The sequence below is a fragment of the Neofelis nebulosa genome, chromosome 4 (assembly GCF_028018385.1).
Source record: "Neofelis nebulosa isolate mNeoNeb1 chromosome 4, mNeoNeb1.pri, whole genome shotgun sequence".
Classification (NCBI taxonomy): Eukaryota; Metazoa; Chordata; class Mammalia; order Carnivora; family Felidae; genus Neofelis; species Neofelis nebulosa.
In genome coordinates this window covers 140,849,069-140,862,768 of record NC_080785.1, presented here as the reverse complement: position 1 = coordinate 140,862,768, position 13,700 = coordinate 140,849,069, and the positions used below count along the sequence as shown (strand labels likewise).

The 13,700-nt window shown below is 43.0% G+C and overlaps 1 protein-coding gene and 1 non-coding gene across 5 annotated transcripts in view; one reads left to right on the top strand and one right to left on the bottom strand.

The window, feature by feature from the left end:
• PTPRG (protein tyrosine phosphatase receptor type G) overlaps positions 1-13,700 on the top strand; it is a 718,534-nt gene that overhangs the window by 67,049 nt on the left and 637,785 nt on the right. The window lies entirely within an intron of this gene.
• On the bottom strand, positions 9,993-10,095 carry LOC131511205 (U6 spliceosomal RNA). Its single transcript, XR_009261408.1, has one exon. It is a non-coding gene; the product is annotated as a U6 spliceosomal RNA (small nuclear RNA).

The window sequence follows — 13,700 nt, the reverse complement described above, 5'->3', positions numbered from 1 at the left end:
TTTGGGTTTTTTAGACGCCCTTTATTATTAGGTTGAAGAAGTTCCTTTTTACTCATTTGTCAAGTGTTTTTATATGAAAGTGTGCTGGGTTATTGTCAAATGACTTTTCTGCAGGAAAATAAAGTTTTAGACTAAATTTTTCTGTTTTATTTATTTATTTATTTATTTATTTATTTATTATTTTTAAAGACATCTTATTTTTTTTTATTTGAGAGAGAATGAGTGGGGAGAGGGGCAGAGGGAGAGAGAGAAAAAGAATGAGCTGGGAGAGGGGCACAGGGTGAGAGAGAGAGAATGAGTTGGGAGAGGGGCAAAGAGAGAGGGAGGGAGTCTTCAGTTATTTCTTTGAAAAAATGTTTATTTTGAGAAAGAGAGAATGTGAGTGGGAGAGGGGCAGAGGGAGAAGGAGAGAGAGAGAGAGAGAGAGAGAGAGAATCCTAAGCAGGCTCTTTGCTGTCAGTGCAGAGCCCAACCTGAGGCTTGATCCCACGAACTGTGGGGTCATGACTTGAGTCAGATGCTTAACCCGCTGAGCCAGCCAGGCGCTCCCAGATCTTTCTTTTTAAAGCACAGATTGCAAGGCAGAAGGTTTCTTCTTGACCCCCATGCTGGAGATGTTTGGGAGTTTCCACCTTTCTTCCGTGAGCTCCCTATGTATTCGGAGAAGCATTTGTCAAAAGGTGAACTGTCTGAGAAGGAAGCCAGTGACTGTCCTCTTGGAACAACTCTGATGACAGGATGTTTCCCTGTAAGTCTCAGGTACAAACTGCTGGAATGTGATGCCGTACCTGACACGCGCACCATTTCCGTGTTTGTTTTGCGGGTGTAATACTGTCAACGCACTGTTGAATGAGCTGATTTCAAGCTGTTGATATAGTTCAGACCTTGGCAGTTCTCTAATCTCCTTGAAGCTTTAGTGTTTGATTGCATTCGTTTGCCCTGCAAATAGTCAACGATGTAAGTGATCTCAAAGTGAGAATATATCTAAAGCCTGTATTTATAATAGACAAGGTTCGAAGGAGAGCTGAGACCTTGTAAAATACACATATGGACTTTGTGAGCATGTAATGAAGACTTAACTTCCACTCGTTGGGGCCTGTCAAACAGCCATATTACAAGCATGATTTGGTGGCATGGGACTTCTATTCTTGATGTTAAAATAACATCCAGCAAAGGGAGTTGGTGGAAAAACAAGCTGTCAGCTAGGAGAATGAAGGGTAAGTAAGGTGGGATATCCCTAAAGTTGTATTGTGTTAATTTAGCAAGTTCAGAACTTTGAAGCGTATTAGTTTTTTCTTGGGAGGGTCCTACTGTCCAATATTGTACTATACCTTCACAAAGCTATGAAAATAGCACTGACATTTCTTGGAAGTTTTGGATATTTATTGGCAACAATGTATATGCTGGGGTCTCTGTTTGGGAGAGGGTCCTGCACGCCCACCCCTTTTTTTTAATACTCATTTTTGAGAGAGAGAGAGAGACAGAGTGCGAGCAGGGGAGGGGCAGAGAGAGAGGGAGACACCGAATCCAAAGCAGGCTCCAGGCTCTGAGCTGTCAGCAGAGAGCCTGACGCGGGGCTTAAACCCATGAACCATGAGATCATGACCTGAGATGAAATCGGACGCTCAACCGACTGAGCCACCGAGGCGCCCTGGGTCCTGCCCCTTTTGATCAGTGAACGAAAGCTACTGGGTGGTATTTTAGTTTTAGTTGGAAGTTACTATTTTCTGTTCCATGTGGTGTCACTAAAAATGCTGAGATGCTATGGCTTTGGCTAGTAAGAGCCAAGAGTCCAATGAGATCCAATGAGGAGGGCCTCATCATTTTGTTGTTGAATCTTACCAATTAGGCTGTAAAGTATTGATTTATGTTATTATTACTGACTCCATTATACAAGACAAAAAGCTGAATCTTGTGCTGATGGCTTCCCTAAGGGCATTTTATGAAATGGTAGAGAATGGATTTGATTGCAGGGAACCTACTGCCACATTTTGTGCTCTCATACATATCCCAATGCAATGATAAATTTTTCAGTTACTTAACTGTCATCTGTGACAAATATGAGCATTTTAGTATCTTAGAGAAAGTCTTTTTGAACTTTTATCCCACAGGTGAAATAAGTCCCTTTGGTTGTTTTCTTCACGAAAAAGTCAGGTGGTCTCTGCTTGAATGCTTCCAGCACTAAAGAGCTCACTACTTCACGTTGGCAAACTTTTTTTCTTCTTTTTTTTTTGTTTTTTATTTTTAATGTTCATTTATTTTTGAGAGAGAGAGTGGGAAAGGGGCAGAGAGAGAGGGAGACAGCTGTCCGAGTAGAGACCCATGTGGGGCTCGAACACACAAACCATGAGATCATGACCTGAGCCCAAGTCTGCCACTTAACCAGTTGAGCCACCCAGATGCCCCGTGTTGGCAGACTCTTTCCTTGTTCTTCCTTATTTTGAGCCAATCTGAAGGTCAGATCGTTTTCCTAGAATTACGGTATACAAGATTCTCCTGCTTTCCCAAAGTCAGGTACTCAGAGGAACCTTTGGTAAGCTGACATGGCATAAAGCCAAGAAGCAATTGTCATTAATTATGTGGAAAATTTTTTGAGCATTCCCAGACCCCCCAAAAATTATCTTAGGTTTTTCTGATACTTTAGGACACATCTTGCTAATGGATGCACAGAATAAATCGAGAGAAAGCACAGATGCTCGCAGACGCATTTCAAAGCTATGGCGGTTTGATGCTGAGTTGCTGAGTGTAGTTCAGGGAAGAGCTTGGTGGGGCCGCTCTTCAGCCTCCGTAAGGCTTGCTGCAGAATAGACTCTGAATGCTATTTTCGCTTTTCACCTTTTTCTTTTTTTATAAAAGTGAAAATCCTCTCTGGATTTCTTTCGGTTAGTAAAAATAGGTACTAATGCAGGTCTCTTTTGAGAGCAAAGTGGTGTAAGGCCAACTTCTAAAAAGCAGGATATATCTATATTGCTATCTCTGTTTAAACATACAGGCAACTATGGGGCGCCTGGGTGGCTCGGCCGGTTAAGCGTCTGACTTTGGCTCAGGTCATGATCTTGCGGTTCATGGGTTCAAGCCCTGCGTCGAGCTCTGTGCTGACAGATCAGAGCCTGGAGCCTGCTTCGGATTCTGTGTCTCCCTCTCTCTCTGCCCCTTACCCACTTGTGTTGTGTGTCTCTCTCTCAAAAATAAATAAACACTAAACATACAGGCAACTAAATGCTCTAGATGTTTTCTTTTTGTTTTGGGGAACAGCTTTATTGAGATAGATTCATATACCATACATTTCACCCATCTAATATCCACAGAGCTGTGCAACCATTATAAGAATCAATGTTAGAACGTTTTCAGCACCCTCAAAAGAAACTCTATACCGATAACAGAAACCTCCCCGTTTCCCCTCAACTCTCCCTAGCCCCAGGCATTACTAATCTGCTTACTCTTTTTTTAAGTTTTCCCATTCTGGACACTTCCTAGAAATGAAATCATACAACATGTGGCCTTTTGTGACTGGCTTCTTTCACTTAGCATAATGCTTTCAAGCTTCATTCATCGTCTATGTATCAGAACTTCATTCCTTTTTATGGACAAATAAGAATAGTTCACTTATGAATATACCACATTATGTTTATGCATTCATCACTTGATAGACATGGGAGTCATTTCCATTTTTTGGATATTATGAATAATGCTGGTATAAACGTCTGTTCCAAATTATTTCCGATGGAACCGTCTGGTGTCTCCCTGGTCCTGCATTGTATGTACTTGGTGGTTAATCTGAGTCTCATATTTTACATGGTAAAATCTCGTGTTGTTGCTTTTAGTCCGGCTCCACCTCACTGGATGTTTGGAATTTGGTTTCTTTGATCTACTGTGTGATCTGTTCATTCCAACCTTGTACACTGGGTCAGTTGATTAAATCTCCACTGAATCTTTACTGAAATCCTAGATCAAAATGCTGTTCAGTATAGGGTGGCTTCTCGGCCACATGGCTTGTTACTGTGGGGGAGGCAGGGCCACCTTCCAGCCACTGGTCTCTGTACAGTTTGGGGACTAACACACTTTCATGTTAGTATCAAGTATTTTAAGTCATAAAAACACTTTTTAAAAATTTCTGCCATCACCCAGATGGTCTGGTGTTACAGGATCATTTTTGTCATTTTCTTATCTCTTGTGAAGTTCGTTAGTTGTTTCATGTTCTAGCTCAGACCAGAATTTGAATTCTGGCTTTGGCACTAACTACTTAGTGCCAGAACGACGTTGGGCACGTTACTTGAAGTTCAGTTAATTTTCTCATCTGGAAAATGAGGATAATAGTAGCACTGACCTCATAAGGTTGCTGAGAGGGTGGAATGAAGACAGAAATCCATGCAGAGGACTCGTTGTGGGCCAGGCACACTGGTGAGGGCTGTATTTCAGGGAAGAAAATGGAGGCCAGGGAATTTTCTGTGACTTTCTCAGTGCCAAAGCTAGAGCGACATGCATCCGGTCGAACACTTCCTGTTCCTTTGGCGCCTTGTTCCGGTTTCAGTTTCTGAAGGAAATGAAGCTCTTTGTGATCTTGGAGCACACACCTGTGGAACTTGAGATTTCTTAGGAATTGACCCGGCTCTGCCCTGCCTCTTCCTCAGCATTTCTGTGTGTGAGTTTATCATTGTTGGCCCTACGCCACAAAGATGTCAGTCACGTCTGAAACTGTGCTGGTCACCCGATAGAGAAAACTGCACAGGAACACAGCCCAGCCCTTTGAGGATCTGCCTGCCTAGCTGATGGTGATAAGTGACGATAGCCATCTTATCATTCAAGTCTGTGAATTATTATTTATTTAGACTGGAATAATCTCGTTAAGAGAACTGTGTGTAATCTCTGCATCATAATCAGATTTCAGATTATCACTTGGAGCTGTGACTCAGTCTTGTGGAATTTTAAGGACATAATTTAAAGAAAACATTCCTGCTTGCTTTTTTAGAAGGGCGTTTGTTGGACTTAAATTTGTCAAACCTTTAGCTCCTATTTTCAAAGTTGTGGTACCGAGTTATTATTTCCAGATATTCACATAGCCTGGCCCTTTGAGGCCTTAGAACCAACTGAAAAGGCTGAGGGAAGAGCGGCATCTGATTACTAATTCTCTTCAGATACTGTTATGGAACGGATAGCTGATGTTTTTTGTATTCAAGATGAAGGATATTCAAGTCAATATTTGTATGTCATTATTTTCTTTCTGTTACGCTGAGCAAAATGTCAGCACTGTACCAAAGACCAGTGTTTCTCAAATTTATGTATAGACATCTTATCAAAGGGAGAAGCATCTTGCAAGAACTCTGTGAATTTATCCAGGCCCCACAAACACAAGATATTTCAGTTTTGTTGCATGAAAGTGTCTTTTGACTGCCAGTTATCAGGTTTTTTGCCTGGTTTGTATTGGGAATATTTTATTTTTAGTTATTCATAGAAATAAAAACAAATCTTGAACTTTTGACTTTTGAGAGGACTGTACTGTTCTTCTAATTCCGTTTTGAGAAACCTTGCCCTAGAGGTGAGCCCACCGGTAGGAAGTGAGGGAACTCTGATGGTCTCCAGGAGGTTGTAGTTTGTAGTAGATTGATAAAGTTCTAGATCAAATCGTATGATGCTGTCTTCTGAGATTTTGTTTGCTTGCAAAGATGCAGATAATTTTTTAAAAATTACATATGTGTAACATATATATGTGTAACTTAAATATATGTGTGATTTGTCAACTTCAAATATTAGGCAATCTTATTTAGAGTGGACATGCATGTTGTTCCTTAACACCTGGTATTTGTGCTATACTGTCCTTGTGTTTTTTTAAAGTTTATTATCTTTTAGTGATCTCTACACCCAATGCGGGGCTCAAATTTATGACCTCGAAATCAAGAGTCACACGCTCTTCCGACTGAGCCATCCAGGTGCCCTGTCCTTGCATTTTTTTTGCCTTGGCCCAACCTCCTTGAACTACACCGTTGCTTTGTCACTTTCTGACATGGCTTCTTACCTGGCACCTGCCTGTCCTATTTGTGGCTTTGGGACCACTTAAGAAGGAGAAGATGATGACTCAAGTGTGTTACCTGGATGTGTACTTACCTGTGAGTGCAGAAGCTGTATTAGTTTCCTAGGGGTGCCACAGCAAAACGTCAAACTTAAAAGGAGAATCTATTCTTTACCTCTTTTTCCTTCTGGTGGCTATCGGTATCCCTGGACCCTGTGACTCCATCTCTGTCCGGTGGTCGAGCTGCCTCTGCCTCTTCTGCCTGTCAAATCTCCCCTTGGCCTCACTCTCCTAAGGATACTTGTCGCTGGATTTAGAACTCACCTGGATCATCGAGGATCAATATCTCCTGTTAGAATCCTTAACTTAATCACACCGAGGCTTGTAAAGGAGTGTTTGCTCTTGACCATACAACGTGGTGTTCTCAAGTTCTGGGCATTAGGACGTAGACTTTCTCTCTTTTGGAGGGGGGAGTCAAGGGTCACTCTTTAGCCCCCTACTATAACCTAAAGCTCTAGATTTCTTCTAGCTGACACAAACACCAGTGCAGAATGCCAGATGCTCAGCAGTCTCAAGAGCTGCCGCTTTGCTTTCCAGGAAACTGGGTGATATACTGGTCTGTTGCATCCTTCTCTGTTTTTTTGTTCAGTAAAAACTTGGCACGTACCAGGCACCGGGTAGGCGTGGAGGGATACCCTTCAAAGCATTACAGATGCCATGTCTGTCTTTAATTGGGTTTGCATTCCACTGGAGACTTTCAGTGCATTCCTTCTTCTTTGAACTCTTACCACCCGCTAACCCGTATGGACGTCTCTCTCCCTCTGTCTGCCCTCTCAGAGAGTCCTGCCCAGTTGTCCACTGTTGACAGCTTCGTTTCTGGTTGAGCACTTTATGTGAACATGAAAATTCATAGCAGCCTTAGTGGAGGAAATGAAGCTGATGTGGTTGGTGGACAAGGGACAGCCATCACTGTCTTGCCACTTGCCCAAAATGAAAGCTACCCTCTGGAGAACTCAGAGTAGAACATGGGGTGTGTGATATGACTGTATTTCCAACACTAAAATGGGCTGTATCTCTTCATCGTGTACTGTAAGTTGATCATCGTCAGCATGACCGTCACTGTGGTCGTCATTCTCTTTGTCTTCATCATTCTCTTCCTCCTCATGATCACAACTTGTAGAGCATATTTGAAAGCTCAGACCCTGTGCCAAGTATGTTTTGTGCATTACCATATTTGATTCCCTTACAATTCCCAAAGGGAGCTCCTGTTATCATTCCACTTAACAGATGAGGTAAATGAGTCCCAGAGGAGAGGTTACCTGTTTATATTCCTGTGGCTAGCCCACGTCTGAGCTTTTTGATCCAGAGCCTGAGTTTTGCCGGTAAACAGCCTGCCTCTTCACTCATCCTGCACTATGGGCTTTCAGGTTTTAAGGAAATGAAGGCTAACAACAGACGGTAGTTATTTGAAAGGCAGTGCAATGATGTATTCAAGGTCCATTTGCTTTGGGATATTTCATGTCTCGTCTGGTTTCTTCCTAGTTCACTTTCAGAATATAATGGATCTGGAATGAACAGGAACCCAGTGTTTGGAGTTTCTTTTCTCTCCCTTCACTGCTTTAAATGGGAAGGTCTTTGTGGATCAGAGGAGAGGTTAATGGATTGCGTGGTGTCCCTCAGTGTTTGGGGGTTTCCAAAGAGCTTGCTATGGAGAGGTGGGGAAATAAGGGGGGTGCTCTGCTAGCTTTGACGGGAGGAGGTCCAAGCAGGTTGTTGTCTGATGAGGTGCAATTAGGGGCATATTTACAGAGAAGGATCTGAAGCTTAACTGTTTGGTCGTCTCCTTGGAGTAACCTGTTGGCTCTGAAATACCCCTGGTTCTAGTGGAATGAATGGAATTACTTTCCTCCTTCAAATAGATACAGAACACCTACCGTAAAGCATTGTTCTTGGTGTTGGAGATACAGCAGTGACCAGAAATAGCTGAAATCCCTTGTGTCCAAGGGCGCTCATAGAAGTGGGACAAAATGGAAACCAAAGGAAAGCAAGAAGCCACGGCACATGGTTATCCTGTGGACTACAGCTGTGGCGTGAGTAGTTTGTTAGGCAGTGATTATTTTTATTAATGTGGGGGAGAGAAATTTTACAAACGTTCATTTCCCCTTGCTTTCTTTATTAATGTATTTTTTAAAGGAAAATCCCTGAGTTAGTCCTGACTCTCATTTAGGTAAATGTTTCCAATTCATTTAAAGCTTATCAGCTTCTGTGTTTTGCACCACTGCAGATGGGTTTGTGGTTCTGTTTAAAAGCTGGGCCAGGAGTACTTATATAGAAACTTAATCCGGGTTTAGAAGTGTCAACAGATGCCTCATGAAATCTGACAGGGATTAAGAAACAAAAGTAATTTCTTTGTTTGGTTTGGGGAAGGGTGGTACCCAAATCTAGGTGCTTGGTCATGAGTGGTAATTTCAGTGCTTATGCCTTTTAGAAAAATTAAAAGCAGGGAGTAAACCTTTCCTGCTACAGAGATCTGAGATTTAGAATGGATGGGTCTAATTTTGTTTTGCATTTATATTTAATAGTCCAGGTCTCTTTCCCGTGGGCCAGTGCACATTTAGCTACTGAATGCATTCTGAGGAGACCTTGCCGGCAGTAAGGAGGTCTTCCCAGCCTCCCCATCTGGAAGCCCCAGAGGGAAATCTGGCGCAGTGACCGGCGGGGCCATGCAAGGCTTACCTGCGGACTTGCTTCCGCACTCTCCACTCGCCTGGATTGTTAGTTTATAAAAATCAAAGGCCCAGGCAGAAGCCCAAGTGCCGACCCTGAGTTATTAAATCGGCTCTTCTGGCCGTTTTTTTTTTTTTGTTTTGTTTTGTTTTGTTTCGCAGCCACAGAGCTGCCCACCAGCCACAGACCCTGACCCCGTGCTGTGGTGTGTGCCTTTCTCCGCCTCGGGCCGTCAGCCTTCCAATTTGTAAAGCCATCGTTAAATTGAGTTCAGACTGTTGATTCCATTTTTCTCCTGCACAGTTTGTCAGTTCTCTCCGCTTTGCTGCCTGGTGTGAGGACTTTCCTTGGCCGGCCTCGGGGGAACTTCGGTTCAGTTCCCTGATGCCCGCTTCGGGTTTGGGGACAGCCCGCGGCCCTCCGCTGGCGTTGGGAAAGTAACCTGGGCATGCGCAGTGAGGTGGCCTGCCACTCCCACGACAGGTGCCCCTGTGCCAAGGGCGCTGCCGGGTAAAGGGCGGTCTGAGCTCTCTGGAGGCTCCACTGTGTTGGCCTTGCTGCACTTTGTACGGATCGGGCCCTTCCTGACCTGGGGAACTCTTGAGCTCCAGATCTGGCTGGAAAATAAGGAGGCTTTTGCTTGTGGCTTCTGGTTATTCTATACGTAGTGGAAGCTTAAATCTACAAGCATGTATGTATTTAAAAATTAAGAGTAGCTTTTGATCCTGAGTAGCCAGGGAGCAGATGGGTGGAAGTTTTTCTTTATTAATTTTAATTTTTTTTTTTTTAAGAGAGAGAGAGTGAGAGAACCTACGAGTAGGGGACAGGCAGGGAGAGAATCCCAAGCAGGTTCCACACTCAGTGCTAAACCTAGTTTGGGGCTATATCTCCTGAACGATAAGATCATAACCTGAGCTGAAATCAAGAGTGTGGCACGTAACTGACTGAGCAACCCAGGCATCTCAGAAGTTTCTCCTTTATGAAATTATTGTAACAACGAAAGCGAAGTGGAGGACTGCCATTTTGCATCCACTAATGAATTAATTGCCAAATGTAGGCATGGGCATTAACAGTGAGTTAATCCTATCACAAAAAGACGACCAGGTATCTTGAGCCTCCAGTGATAGAACACATTACCTCTTAGGAAATAGTCTTGCAACACCCTACTCCCTTCTACCTTCCACTCCTCCCCCTAGAAAAACCCCACATAAGGCTGTTCAAGTGTCCAAATATCCATTTTTTTTCCCTAAACTATATAAGAAGCATGGAACACTTCACAAATTTGCCTGTCATCCCTGTGCAGGGGCCATGACAATCTTCTATCATTCCAATTTTAGTATATGTGTTGCTGAAGTGAGCACTGTCCAACCACCAATTTAAAGGCATTACAGAGGTCTGGCTGGAAAACGTGGTGAACAGCACCATAGGAATACAAAAGGCAAATTCCAGACTGACCAAAGGTCTGGATTTTTGAATGAGTAAATTGCAAGGGGGAAATAGAGAGGAAGAGGAAAACCATAAAGATTTTAAAAGATATACTGGTCAAGCTCTGTGTGGACCTTATCTGGATCCTGATTCAAATGAATTAACAAGTAAAAACTAGGCATTTGGAGGGACACCTGGTTGGCTCAGTTGGTTAAATGTACAACTCTTGATTTTGGCTCAGGTCCTGATCTCATGGTTTGTGAGATCGAGCCCTGTGTTGGGTTCTGTGATGACAGCATGGAACCTGCTTGGACAGACAAGTGCGCTCTCTCTCTCTCTCTCTCTCTCTCTCAATAAATAAACAAACTTTAAAAATAAACAAAAAAAAACAGGCATTTGGAAGCTTGGGCATCGTGTATGGGATTGCGGCTTCTCTGTGGGGTCTTTGTGTTTGTTGGAAATTTTCCAGACTTAGAGATAAAAAAGGGAGCTAGGGTAAGGTATCTCCAAAAAAGCTTTTCCTAATATAAAAGCCACATGTGTTCATTGTAACAAACACAGGTAATATAAACATGCTTCTGAGTTAGTTACTTTGAATACCTTAGTGCATTTTTGTATATACTTGTCTTAGATTTTTTTTTTTTTGATGAAAATTGTATTCTGCTGTAATGTGCCCTTTTCATTGAAGTATTCATTTTACGTGTTTTAGGCTATTACTCTTCTAAAACCTTTAGAATTGACCATTGAGAAGTGTTTAGTTTAATGCTTGTACCATGATTTTATTTAACTATTTCTTTATTGTTAAATATAGGGTGCTTACAGTTTTAGATATTATAATGAGTTCTGTGATGAAAATCCTTCTAACTAAATCCCAACACTTGGCCTACTTTCCTAAAATAAATTCCTCGGAAATCTCAGGCAGTATTTGTCCCTAGTGTTTTGGATAGCTTTTGCTTGCACACTTTGCTTATGAAATGTTCTTAGCTTTCTTTCAGAATAGTAAGCCCCATATTTTCGATAACCTTCCTGTTTCATAAACGTGTCAAGATGTCCATGGGTATTCACACCTGCCTGTTGTTCCCTTGATCTTTGAAAGATACCCTATTCTCATTGGAGCTTGGAAGGAAGATACCATACTTATTAGTTAGGTGTGGCCTTGTGGTGTCTGTGAAATAACATGAATATTCAGCATTTCACCAAACTAAAAACAGTGAGGCCTGCACTGTACTTTGACATTAATTAGTCTGAAGGGGAAATTTCCTTGGTAAGCACGGTAGAGCGTTGGAAAGGCAGTAGCTCCAGACTGTGCAAGATAGACATTCCAGGCAGATTTGGGGGAAGAACATAATCCTGCCCTGACTAGTGTTTTAAAATGCTTGTGTTGGGTAGCTTGGGTATAGTCAGCAGCTAGGGTTGTTCAGAGACCTTGTAGAAACATCTATTTTGTGATCAGAGGTCCCCTCCCGTATCTCCGTCCTATTTTTCTCGTCCTCACCCTGGCAGCGAGAGACTGGACCATCCTTGAAACGATGGGCATGAAATTGCATCGTGTTTCTGAATTCCATATGGGAGTTTATCTATTTCTTGTCTCTGGATGAGGGGACTTTGGTAACTAAAGAGTGAGATGTTTGGTGTTGGAGGTGGGTAAATGAGGGAGTGGTAGGAAAGGTCTTTTTGTGCCTATAGATAAAAGAAATATGAGTCAGATTTTAAAAGCTCGAGGTGAAGTCGCTCATCTGATTTCACAGTGCTCATGAAAACGAGACTCCACCTAGGCCTTCTGTGAAGGCAGCAAACCGAAGTGCTTAGGACCCCCTCTTAGCCTTGTGTAATCCCAATGATGTGGAGGGTTTTTGGTACAGGCCTTGGAGGAAAGTGATTAACTCTAGCTTGGTGGTTAAAAGCAAAGGTTTTGTCATGCCGACAGGACTGAGTTTGCATCATAGCCATGCCACACGTAGTTTTGTGATCTTTGGCAGGTGATGTGAACGTGTGCCTCCATTTTCCCATTTGTAAAATGGTGGGCAGTAATCTCACAGGGTGGCTGTGAGGGGTAAATGAAATAAAAGTGAAGTAATAGATATGTTTACAGTGATCAGAGCAGTGCCTGGTGTGTAATAATGGCTTAATAAATAATAATTACTGATACGCTAGTTCTTTTAGAGGCATTTTAAGGCATCTGAGCTAGTGCAATGATTGCATATAGTCGGCTAATGCTTGTTACACTGTCAGTTTGGTTGTATAATAGGTTTTATTCAACTCTTCCAGATGGACTGGGATACCCTTTGGTTTGAGTTGACCCGTTTACACCCTACAGAAAGGAACAGATGAGGCTTCCAGTTTTTCCCCCTATCGGGCTCTGTGGAATCCAATCCATTATGTATATGGCACCTACCCTAGCAGGGGATGATCATGCTCATGTTTAAATTATACTGCGCACCTACAGAGTTCGAGCAGATGTGTGAATATTAAGTTATTAATAACTAATTGGGTGCTAATTACGTCCCCTGGAGTTCTTGGAGCTGATAAAGAGGTGTCATCTACTGTGTCAGGCCTCTATTCAGACCTGGAAAATCGTTTTTGGCAGAGGTGCCGAAGTAAACTTTTGAGCTCTAGCTTTCCAACGTCATCTCCCGCAAGCCTTGGTTTTATTTTTATGTGTGGCGTGAAACCTTCCCGATGAAATTGATGTGGCTTCTGGTAAGTGGGAGCTCCATTTGCAAAGAGGGGATAGCCAATACACAACCCTAGTGTTTCAACGGTGAGGAGATGAGCAAGAACTAAGAGTCATCTCGGGGAAGAACTAAACAATGTTGCAGGGAATTCAGGAGCGCGTGGGTTTTTGGTGTAGTTGGGGAGATGCCTCTAGTTTTGAAGGGCCTTGAACTTGGCTCTTGCAGGATTTAGTTTCAGCCCTAAGGATGTGCGCCTCGCACTTGCCTCCCCAAATCCCATCAGTCGTTCCACCTCCATTCCAATTGGTAATTGTCTGGCTTTTGTTAACTGGAAGGAAGCTTTGCGTTAGAAATCCTGGATGCAAGTCCACATGCTAGGAATATGTTCCACGACATCTAACATTTATGGAACCTTATCGAGTTAAAGGAACTATTTTTTTTTTTTTTTTAAAGCAAGAGAGCAGGAATGTGTGTGTGCTTGTGCACAAGTGGGGGAGGGGCAGAAGGAGAGGGAGAGAGAATCTCAAGCAGGCTCTGTGCCCAGTGTGGAGCCCAGCTCTGTGCTCCATCTCACGACTGTGAGATACGACTTGAGCTGAAATCAAGAGTTGGACGCTTATGTGACTGAGACACCCAGTTGCCCCGAAAGGAGCTATTTTTTTAATGTTTATTTTTGAGACAGAGAGAAAGCGTGTGCGTGTGGGCGGGAGAGGGGCAGAGAGAGAGAGAGGGAGACAGGATCCAAAGCAGGTTCTGTGCTGACAGCAGAGAGTCTGATACGGGGCTCGAACTCACAAACCATGAGATCATGATTCGAGCTGAAGTAGAGAGCTTAACTGACTGAGCCACCCGATCACCCCTAAAGG